General features: G+C 37.6%; 1 long non-coding RNA gene across 2 annotated transcripts; it reads left to right on the forward strand.

Moving 5' to 3' along the window:
* The first annotated feature begins 332 nt into the window (after positions 1 to 332).
* LOC120527100 lies at positions 333 to 9859 on the forward strand. Of its 2 annotated transcripts, XR_005633273.1 has the most exons (4): positions 333 to 589; positions 2022 to 2209; positions 2292 to 2398; positions 9219 to 9859. It is a non-coding gene; the product is annotated as an uncharacterized LOC120527100 (long non-coding RNA). The 2 variants fall into 2 exon arrangements; XR_005633274.1 differs by lacking the exons at positions 333 to 589; positions 2022 to 2209; positions 2292 to 2398 and adding exons at positions 2456 to 2553; positions 8200 to 8369.
* Positions 9860 to 11203: the final 1344 nt, after the last annotated feature.

Here is an 11203-nt window from a genome sequence, read left to right on the forward strand (position 1 = left end):
TATGTTTATATATGTGTGTGTGTATGTATGTGTATATATGTATTTGTGTGTATATATGTGTGTATGTATGTGTATATATGTAGATATATATATGTATGTATGTACACTGTAAAGGATTGCTGTAAATTTACAGCGAGTTTCCTACAGTATTTTCCTGTATTTTATTTACACAGTAACATGCTGTAATATTTTAAAGAATGGCTGTACATCTACAGCAAAGAGCTGTTTTTAAAACTTAATACAGTAATATATCAAAAATACAGTAACATACTGTAAACTAGTTAAGGTACAGTAACATACTGTACAAGCAAGGCATTCTGGGATTGGTTTGAACGAGGAAGTAAGAACGGTGCAAGCTGAGCAGAGGTTTTGGTTCAGAAAACCACATTAAAACTTTTAGAACTTCTCTTACGTCCTGTTAATTATGTTATAGCTTATAATTATTTATCTTTTTATCACTCCGCCTATTCAGTTCATTTATTTTTAATATTATTCGTTTTGCACTTTCCATTGTTGAGTGAGATCGGGAACAGAGTGTGAGGCGGGAGAATTGAAAGTTCCAGAAACAATTCATTACCGTTTTGACTTGGTGAGCCTCTGTCTCTTTTATTTTTTGTGCATTTTTTTTTTCAAAGTTTTTTTTTGTCTATGTGAGTGAGTTCATTAGTTATTCATTTGACAGTCGTTTCACATCCTCAGCATTTGTGTTTGTATGTGTGTATAATTGCATAACTTTATTAATTAGTTTGTACTTAAAGTATCAAATAGCCTGTATAGCCCGCACAACTATTTTGCCTTGCTTGTAGTGGAAAGTCATTTCGTCCAGTTAATGTTTAAACGATATCTTTATTTTTAAATTATCACAAAGTACTCTGCATACAGTATACGTTTTTGCTCATACATTCATTCTAAAGTAAAATGTCAGTGAGACATCCTGGCATTATAAAATAACAGATGTTACCGTGTGCTATCATTTTACATATAAGGACAAAGTGATTTTGCACAAAGTACACAAGTTCCAAACTCTTTTAACTCAGTAACCTTTAAAGTTAGTCAAAGCAGTTGTGGCAGCTTAGCTATTTGTTACCAGTTAGTGTCAGCTAAGGAACCTGCTTAAAGCAATGAGTTATTGCATATTTTTCTGACTTAAATAGATTAACCAACTGACCTAAAATGCTGCAGCGTCAATTTTGTGATCATGATTTTGAAACAGTATTGCCGTTTTGTCAGCACATTAAAATTTATAGTTATGTTCCTGTTATTTTATAGATCATGTATCCATCTACCTTAGAAAAAATGAATCACGCAAGGAAAACTTTTCTCAGTACATTCCTATTAAACAAACTTTAGAAGCACTGTTTTATTATTCAGGAAACAATATAAGGAAACAAAAGCTGAAATCAGAACAAAATATATTCTCTGATTTTTCCAATGGCAGATACATTTATGAGAACAGTGTGTTAATACTGATTCAGAATCGTTAGGTTTAATCTTATATCAAGTTGCCAATTGACTTGGATCAAAAAAGAAAAAAACCTGAGATTCTTGTTGTTTGTGTCATGCGTGCAATCCCGTTACTTTTCTGTAGGCCAAGCATTGAGCACATGCCGTTAGTTTAGTTGTGCAGGATTTGAAATACTTGGGTCAAGTGCCAGAGCAGGAGACACTCTCAGCTCACACTACATTGGTGGATCTGTTGCAAATTTTAGTTGGAGTAGCAACTTTTGCAGATATTGTGACTGTCAAACATTCCAGTCAGGAAACACTTTACAAAAAGGACATGCATGTTGTTCTGGACAGAAATGACGAAAGTGTTGTATCTGGGAAAATTCAGTCGATTCTCATTGACAGCAATTCCAATGTACTGTACGTGTTGTCACAAAGAAATAACTTTCTTGTAGACCAGGGAGTTCACTGATTGACATCACAAAATGGTGGTCACTTATGCATTAATCAAAATAATCTGCCTGCCTTGTGTAGTCTGACTGTAATGGTTCTTCGCCATTATTTTCTATTACTAGAATGATGTCTGAGTTACAAAAAGAGATTAAGTAAACCTTACTGTGAGTAATACCAGGCCTTCGTGACGAGCCACTCAATCAGTCAGTTGAGAAATGTGTAGGCTGAGGAGTAGAAGATTTAATGTACGTGAAAGAAGAGGACTTCTTAAGAGTTCATACAACCTGTCCAGTGCCAAACTGTTCACATGGTAAGTCAGACAATAAGCTAATTATGTTGTGCACATTGTTTGTTGTGACACTCTAGAACTGATATTTCATTACATTTTTCAGAACAAAGAAGCAGCATTTTGGTTCAGTAATTAGTTTGACCTATAGGTCTCCTCAAAATTCACCACAAATGAGCTCCTCAGTAAGATGGACTCACGCTTCAAGCACATGTGAGTTAAATATTTTTTGAAAATCATATGTATTATTGCATGCGTGACTTTTATGTTGTAATGTCTGTTTACATGTTGTGTCCATTTTTTTTTCTTTTACTTTTATGTCCAAGGAACACTCAACTTGCCTGACAGTCCTTGCATTATAATTCTTGGTATGTAGACATAATAGTGCAGATATCTAATTGTACCTGATAATAGTTTCTCATGTTTCAGAGTACTCTTTTTTTTTTTTTTCCCTTTTATTTATCAGTTTTCCATTTAACAGCAACATAAATACACATCTCTTCAAATACATAAAAATGCCAAAGGTATCGATAAACATTTTAGTGTTGACTATCAGATACAAACAATAAACCTATAATGCCTAAACCCCATATCCCACCCATAGGCCCACAAAAAAGATAAATAGATAAAATAGATAATGATTAATTAAATAATTAAACAACAAGAAAGCAATTAAAAAAAAAAACGCTAATACACAGGATGTTACAAAAAATAAGAAGATAAATAACTAACAATTAAATCAGGTGCAATTGTTTCCAAGGATCTAAAATAAGAAACAAAAGGTTGCCAGACCCTCAAAAACCCATCAGCCCTCCCTCTCAGACTAAACTTGATTTTTTCAAGTTTTAAAAGAACATAAAATCCTTCAGCCAGCGAGCTATGGTCGGGGGATGCGGAGCCTTCCAGGACAATAATATTCTACGTCGTGCTAACAGTGAAGTGAAAGCGATTGCATTCAATTGTGTACTATTAAAAAGACGTATCATGATCTCCAGGAACCCCAAATATAGTGATCAAAGGACAGGGTTCCAGTCGGATTCCAAAAACATGAGAAATAATGTCAAAATAGGAGGTCCAGTATAACTGGATTTTGGGGCAAAGAAAAAACATGTGGCTTAAATTGCAGGGAGAGGAGTTGCATCGGTCACATAGGTCAGGAACATTGGGATACATTTTTGATAGTTTAGACTTTGACCAATGTAGCCTGTGTACTACTTTAAACTGAATAAGAGAAAGCCTTGCACAAGATGAGGAAGTACGAATCCCCTTAACTACACTATCCCAGTAGCCCTCTCTGAAGTCCAGACCCAACTCCTCTTCCCAATTTGAAATAGTTTTACTGTCAGAGCAACTGTCCATTGAAAGAACAGTATTATATATTTGCGAGGTAAGAGATTTCTTATGTGAAGAAAGTTCGAATATGTCTTCCCAAGACTGTTTAGGTGGGCGAATGGGAAACTCAGAAAAAATAGTGGAAGCACAGTGTCTAACCTGAAAATAACGAAATAAATGAAATGAAGGCAAACCATATAGGGACGACATATCCGTAAAGTTAAGAAAGATATTATCCTTATAAAGATCGGAAAAACATGTAATGCCCTTTTTATCCCATAAATTAAATGCAGAGTCTAAAAGGGAAGGGGGAAAAAGGTGATTATTACATAGTGGGGCCAAAGCTGAAGCAGAAACAGATTTGAAGTGGCGTGAAATTGATGCCATATCTTAAGAGAGTGAAGTACAACAGGGTTATCTGTATATTGAGTAAGGGATACAGGGAGGGATGAAAATAATAAAGCGGGGAGAGAGGTTGAAAAACATGATTGAGCTTCTAGCTGACACCAAAATGCCTGAGGATCTTTTAGCCAATAAATGTATTTTTGGATGTTAGCTGCCCAATAATAAAACATCAAATTGGGTAAAGACAGACCTCCACTGAGTCGGCACTTTTGTAGCAATGGTTTGCGAATTTTGGGAGACTTACCTCTCCATATGAATGAGGAGATCATTTGATCAATAGATTTAAAAAAAGATTTGGGTAAGAACAAAGGAATGCACTGGAAAAGGTATAAAAATTTGGGTAAAACATTCATTTTAACTACATTAACCCTGCCCAATAGAGATACCGGCAAATTAGCCCATCTTTGAAAAGCTGACCTTACATGAGACAGTAGAGGAGTGAAATTAGCAGCCCGTGGAGCCTTAGGTGAGCTAGTCACATTCACTCCCAGATACTTGAAACCAGTATAACTCAGGTGAAAGGGAAGGTCAGTCTGTCTGAGCCGCTGCGCAGCTTTGTTTATAGGCAAGCATTCACTCTTTTGAATGTTAAGTCTATATCCAGAGAAGAAACCAAAATCTTTTAGTATTTCCATAACATGTGCTAGGGAATTAGTCGGGTTTGTGAGATACAGAAGTAAATCATCTGCATACAAGGCCACCCTGTGTTCTATATTTCCACGAGTCACGCCTTGGAACAAAGAAGTCCTGAAAGCTATCGAAAGTGGCTCTATAGCTAAAGCAAAAAGTAAGGGGGAGAGAGGACAGCCTTGACGTGTGCCACGCGATAGAGGAAAAAAGTCAGATTTTATGTTATTGGTACAAACAGAAGCTAGGGGGGAAGTATACAAGAGACGAATCCAAGAAATAAATCTATCGCCAAAGCCAAATTTCTTCAGGACTGCAATGAGGTACTCCCACTCCACTCTATCAAATGCCTTTTCAGCATCCAATGAAATGACCACTTCAGGGAGAATACTATGATGTTTGGAGTACAATATATTAAAGAGGGTGCGAATATTAAAAAAGGAGTGTCTTCCTTTGATAAAACCTGTCTGCTCATCTGAAATAATAGATGGGAGGACTCCTTCTATGCGAGAAGCTAACAGCTTGGCCAGAATTTTCACATCCACGTTAAGAAGGCTTATGGGTCTGTAAGAAGCACAAAAAGTCGGATCCTTCCCTTCCTTAAGTAATAGTGAGATAGAGGCCTGTCTCAGCGTCATGGGGAGAGAACCTTGCTCTAATGATTCCTCAAAGACAGACAAGAGTAATGGGGCTAATTTGGGATAAAATTTCTTATAAAAATCTGAAGAGAATCCGTCAGGACCAGGGCATTTACCCGATTGTAAGGATTTAATCGAAAATATGACCTCATCCAAATTAAGGGGGGCATCAATTTCTACTGCTTTAACTGCCTCAACTGTGGGGATAACTAAACTGTCAAGAAACTGCTGCATATTTCCTGAGTTGGGAGGAAACTCTGAGGTGTAAAGACTGGTATAAAATGCCTTAAAGACAGAGTTAATTTCAATTGGGTCAGACGTCAAAGTACCTGATGTATTTTTTGTTTGCATAATGTGACGGGCAGCATTATGATGCCTTAGTTGATGAGCTAACAAACGAGAAGCTTTCTCCCCGTATTCATAATAGTTACCACGAGACTGTAATAACAGCTGCTCCACCTCACTTGTTGACATCAAGTCAAACTCAAGTTGCAAGTTAAGACGCTGCTTATATATTTCTGGAGAAGGCTTCAGGGCATACTGGTGATCAAGTTTAAGAATTTCTGTAGATAGGTCTTTTAGTCTGGATTTCTTAGATCTGGACAGATGAGATGCGTATGAGATAATCTGGCCTCTTAGATAAGCCTTAAGAGTCTCCCATAATAAGGAATTTGAGATGGTATCTGACCTATTCGTAATTAAAAAGTCATCAATGGAAACAGAAATATATTCACAAAAGGCGGGTCTGAAAGAAGCAAGGAATTGAGCCTCCAAGTGGTCGAGCTGTATGGTAGGTGGACAAAGCGATGTCTATAGCCAAAGGCGCATGATCTGAAATAACAATTGGGAGATACTCAGAATTATGGATTTTTGAAATTAAAGAGTCATTAATAAAAAAATAGTCTATACGAGAATATGTGTGATGAACATGGGAAAAAAAAGAATATTCTCTGGCTTGTGGATTATGAAATCTCCATGGATCAATGTATCCATTTTGAGTCATGAAGTCTGAAAATGACCTTGACATGGCAGATGGGGCTTTTATGCTGGAGGCAGATCTATCTAGTACTGGATCAATAACACAGTTTAAATCCCCCCCAAAGATCAGAAGGTGTGCATTCAAATTGGGGATCATCCTCAAAAGGTTATTAGCAAATTGGCGTTGTCAAAGTTTGGGGCATAAACATTCACCAAGACAATAGGATTGTGCAGGATAGTCCCTACAATAATTAAAAATCTTCCATTTTTGTCTGTTATCGTCTCGGAGAGCGAGAACTGTATTTTATTACTAATTAAGATTGAAACACCTCTTGCTCGGGAATCAAAGCTGGAATGAAAGACGTGACCTATCCATGGCGTTTTAAGTCTGTTCTGATCCTTAATACATAAATGAGTCTCTTGAAGAAAAATAACATCTGCTTTGAGACGCTTTAAATGAGTGAGAACTCTAGATCTCTTGACTGGACCATTCATGCCCTTCACATTCCAGGACAGAAACCTAATCGGGCTCCCCATAATGTTACTGTCAACCATATTGTTTTTTTCCAAGCGTTACTGTACAGCTATAGTACCGAATTGGAAGGAAAGAATAGAGCAAACATTGCAACACATTAAGCACCGACACTGTGAAGGAAATGACACACTGCAATCCAAATAAAACCAAGTAAATGAAAAGAAGCAAAGGAAAACAAACAAAACACATAAACATGGGCCTGACCCCCCACCCCTCACCCTCTTAGTCCCCTTCCCCAAATGAAGAAGACAGCAGCATAATCCAAACATCTAGAACCTCCTATCTAGGACTCCCACCACACTATCCACATAACATTATAAAAAAAAGAAAAGAAAAAAGTAACCTCACCCGGTAAGATGAACATACCAGTCTAGAGAATAAAACAAACACCTCAAAACCAGCAGAATGTCCTCAATGATTAATTAAAACCATTAATTCAGTGTCACATAGAATGAGCCCTGCAACCGTGCAGATAAAGGATCATTGAGGTGAAAAATAATTACTTGTCTCTGCACAAATCTTGCACAAATTTGTCGGCGTCTGGCGAGATTGCAGCCATTTTCTCTCTCGGTCGGCAGAGCGATGCGCAGTTTAGCTGGATAAAGAAGCGCAGGTCGGTATCCCCTCTTGTAGAGCTCTGCCATGGCCTCCTTGAACCTCACGCGCTGCCTTACCACTTCAGGGGTGTAGTCCTCGTAAAACCGAATCTTATGGCCGTTATAGACCATGTCATCTCTCTTATGTGCCTCACGAATCACCAGATCCTTTATTTGGTAGCGATGAAAACGAAGGATAACCGGCCGGGGTTTCCCCCCGGCGGCCGGCTTGGGAGCTAGGCTCCGGTGTGCCCTGTCCAGCTCCGGCGGCGAAGTAAGCACCTGCGATCCAAGGACATCGACAAGGAGTTGAGAGAAAAGTAGTAGGGCGTGGACCCTCAATAGCTTCGGTAAACCCACAATCCGAATATTATTGCGTCTGCTGCCCTTCTAGATCTGCCATCTTGGATTTTAACCACTCGTTATCTTTTTGGAGCGCAGAGCATTCCGCCTTGATCTGGTCTAAACGTTGATCAAAATCGGTATGAGCAAGCTCGAGAGAACTAATACGCAGACTATGGTCGTGTACTGCAGATTGAACACTGTCCAGTTTAGACGATAAGTTCTCAAAAGAATGCTTAAAGTCCGCAGACAGCGCAGCTCTGTGATCTTCTAGCAAAGGCTAATCTGCGCCATAGTTGCAGGAGCCGACGGCGGTGAGTTTTCTTGGTCTCGTTCGGAGTTATCCTTCGATTTAGGCATTCTACAGCTGGATTCAAAGTAATACACGTAAAAGTTCCTAAATCTGGGTTTCAGAACAAAAGTGTGAGGTTTGTAAGATAAATATAGTACAGTGTAGCAGCGCGAGCCGAATACACGTCTACTCAGTAGACCACATCCCGGAAGTTCTCTATGTTTCAGAGTACTCTTTAATGAATGTAATTTTGTAATTTTTATTTTCAGGTCAAACTCTAAGCAACCAGCAGTGGATGGTGAGCATTGAAGGTCACGTTGTATGTGAGGGAACACAACTCAGCTTTGTCTGTGGCCGTACTGCTGTGTTTGCTTCATGTGTGGACACTTTTTCTTTGGTGTCGTTTCTTGTGACTGAAGACAGAGAAAGCAAAATTAAAGTTAGAAATATTCTTTATTCATACACACCAGGCAAAGGTTAAATGACAGAGAAACACAGCCCTAGGACACTGCCCTTCATTTGCACCGAGGGGCCCGTGTCCCCCATTCGTGTAGGGCTTTAAGACTTTAGTTACATAAACATTATCAAATAATCTAAGGGTGGAGGACATCTGTTGGGGCCTGATAAGTCCACACCCGTTAGACGCAAAGAAGCAGCACTTGTTTTTGTACACTGTAAACATGCAGGGTCTGCATGACTCCTACCACACACCCACAGAACATGCTTTCTGTCACATACATCAGATTTGTCAAGCACAAGTTATTGACTGGTATTTTTTATTTTTCCACACATGTTATAATTTCAACCTCCAATATAGGAAGAGACTGCAAGCACCCTCGATTTTGTTCAAAGGTAAAACATTGGCTTATTTTCCATACATACATTTACATTAAAACTGGCTTACACTTCCATCAGACTTTATTACACACTGCCTGCACCTGTTTGCACCTTCCTCTTAGACATACAGTCAGCTTATTCTCCTTCTCATACCCTATTAAATTTTTGTGACACACTATTAACCACCCTGACACACACCATGATATTTTTTCTATAAATTAAATTGGTTAAAAGTAAATATTGGCAAATTCAGTTATGTACTTGAATCTTTTTAAGAGAATGCAAATTGTTGAGAGTGCAGAAACTAAGGAACTGTTCTGAAGATGTTCTATGGGTTCACTTTCCCACACGAACCTGAAGAGGAACCATTGTAGTCATGACAAAGTGAATGATTTTTTTAAATTTTATAAATAATTAAGTACATGTGTTTTTCTTTCTTTTTGTCATTTAGACGATTTATTGACATCAACCCTGAACAAATGTCCAAGGCCAATCAAGGAAAAGCTACATCCAAGAAGACTAGCCAAGTAGTCCATAACAAGAAGAACGCAGTAAACCCTCATTTTTCCTATCCACTTTGTAAGGTAATGGACTTTGAACGGAATTCATCCAAGACCACTTTGTTCACTTTTACTTTTGACAGTTTAGGCAATTTTTGTCTAACATGGTGTTCTTATTCTATTTTAATGTGAAAGTCAACATTGGTATTATACTTTTAAATTTAGTATTGAATGCTGCACTATGTTTATTGCCAGTGTTTCCCACCTCTGTTGCAACCATTTGTGTTTATCTGAAATAATGAAAGACTGCTAACAATTAAAAAAACTGGTAATGTAAAAAGCTAATCAAGACCATAAAAATAAATGTTTATTGGAATGTTTCAAATGAAAGAAGCATTATTTGTTTAAATTAATCTGTAAGTAAATATTGCAGAATAATGTCCTTATCAATGCTGCAGTGACACTATAAAATGGTATTCACAGCAAGCCCAATGTAAAAATACAATACATAACTATAGAAAATACAGTTCTAACATTTTCTCATGTATCATACTGTATTATGAAATGACAGTGTAATACTGTAAATGTTAACTACAGCAGCTTCTCTGTAAACATACAGTAAGTGGCTGGCAACTCTGCTGCCAGTATTTTACTGTTAAATTACAATGAAAAATTTTACAGTGTATATATGTGTATATGTATAGATATGTATATATATATGTTTATGTGTGTGTGTGTGTAAATATATATATATATATGACAACAACACTCATCACTCACAACAGTGACAAAACAATTACATTCACAATCATGTTACGTTATTTTCAAAATGTTTCCTTTTCATTTTCATTGCTTCTTTAACACACTACTTCTCCGCTGCGAAGCGCGGGTATTTTGCTAGTTGAATATAAAACAGAAAGAGAAAATAACAACACAGCTAAACACGCAGCGACAAATTTCGACAATAAATTATTTCATCGAAGTGAAACCCATGTTTAATAACGTGCTTTAGCTCCTATCATCATGAAAATGATATCACGTATACATGTCAGTATTTTAGTTATTCAGAGAGCTGTAATATCATGAATGTCATGGACTCTGTGTCCAGTTGGAGGAAGAGAGCCAGTTTAAGAAGCAAGTAGTGATTCACACACACAGAGCACATACGAGTAGAAGATCAAATACAAAACAAAGCATTTAACGTGCTACTTTAACCCTACTATTACCCTAGGGTCGGTACCGACCCGTTTTCAAGTTTTAAATGCATAAAAGTACCACATACATTTTGTTTACTGCATCAAGGCTTTTTCTATTTTTCTGAAACTTCCATTTAAACCAAAAAAAAAAAAAAAAAAAGGTAAATTATTTCTCTAATCAGAAATTCACTGCCTGTGGTCTTACCGGGTCGGCCACGACCCAGGGTACAATAAGAGATCATAAAACAATAAATACTGGCCAAACTTAAGTTCCAGTATAAACACACTCTCAGCTCACTCTGGCCCCACACGTTACTGTACAGCTATAGTACAATTGGAAGGAAAGAATAGAGCAAACATTGCAACACATTAAGCACCGACACTGTGAAGGAAATGACACACTGCAATCCAAATAAAACCAAGTAAATGAAAAGAAGCAAAGGAAAACAAACAAAACACATAAACATGGGCCTGAACCCCCACCCCTCACCCTCTTAGTCCCCTTCCCCAAATGAAGAAGACAGCAGCATAATCCAAACATCTAGAACCTCCTATCTAGGACTCCCACCACACTATCCACATAACATTATAAAAAAAGAAAAGAAAAAAGTAACCTCACCCGGTAAGATGAACATACCAGTCTAGAGAATAAAACAAACACCTCAAAACCAGCAGAATGTCCTCAATGATTAATTAAAACCATTAATTCAGTGTCACATAGAATGAGCCCTGCAACCGTG

Source organism: Polypterus senegalus, chromosome 4 (assembly GCF_016835505.1).
Source record: "Polypterus senegalus isolate Bchr_013 chromosome 4, ASM1683550v1, whole genome shotgun sequence".
Taxonomy (NCBI): domain Eukaryota; kingdom Metazoa; phylum Chordata; class Cladistia; order Polypteriformes; family Polypteridae; genus Polypterus; species Polypterus senegalus.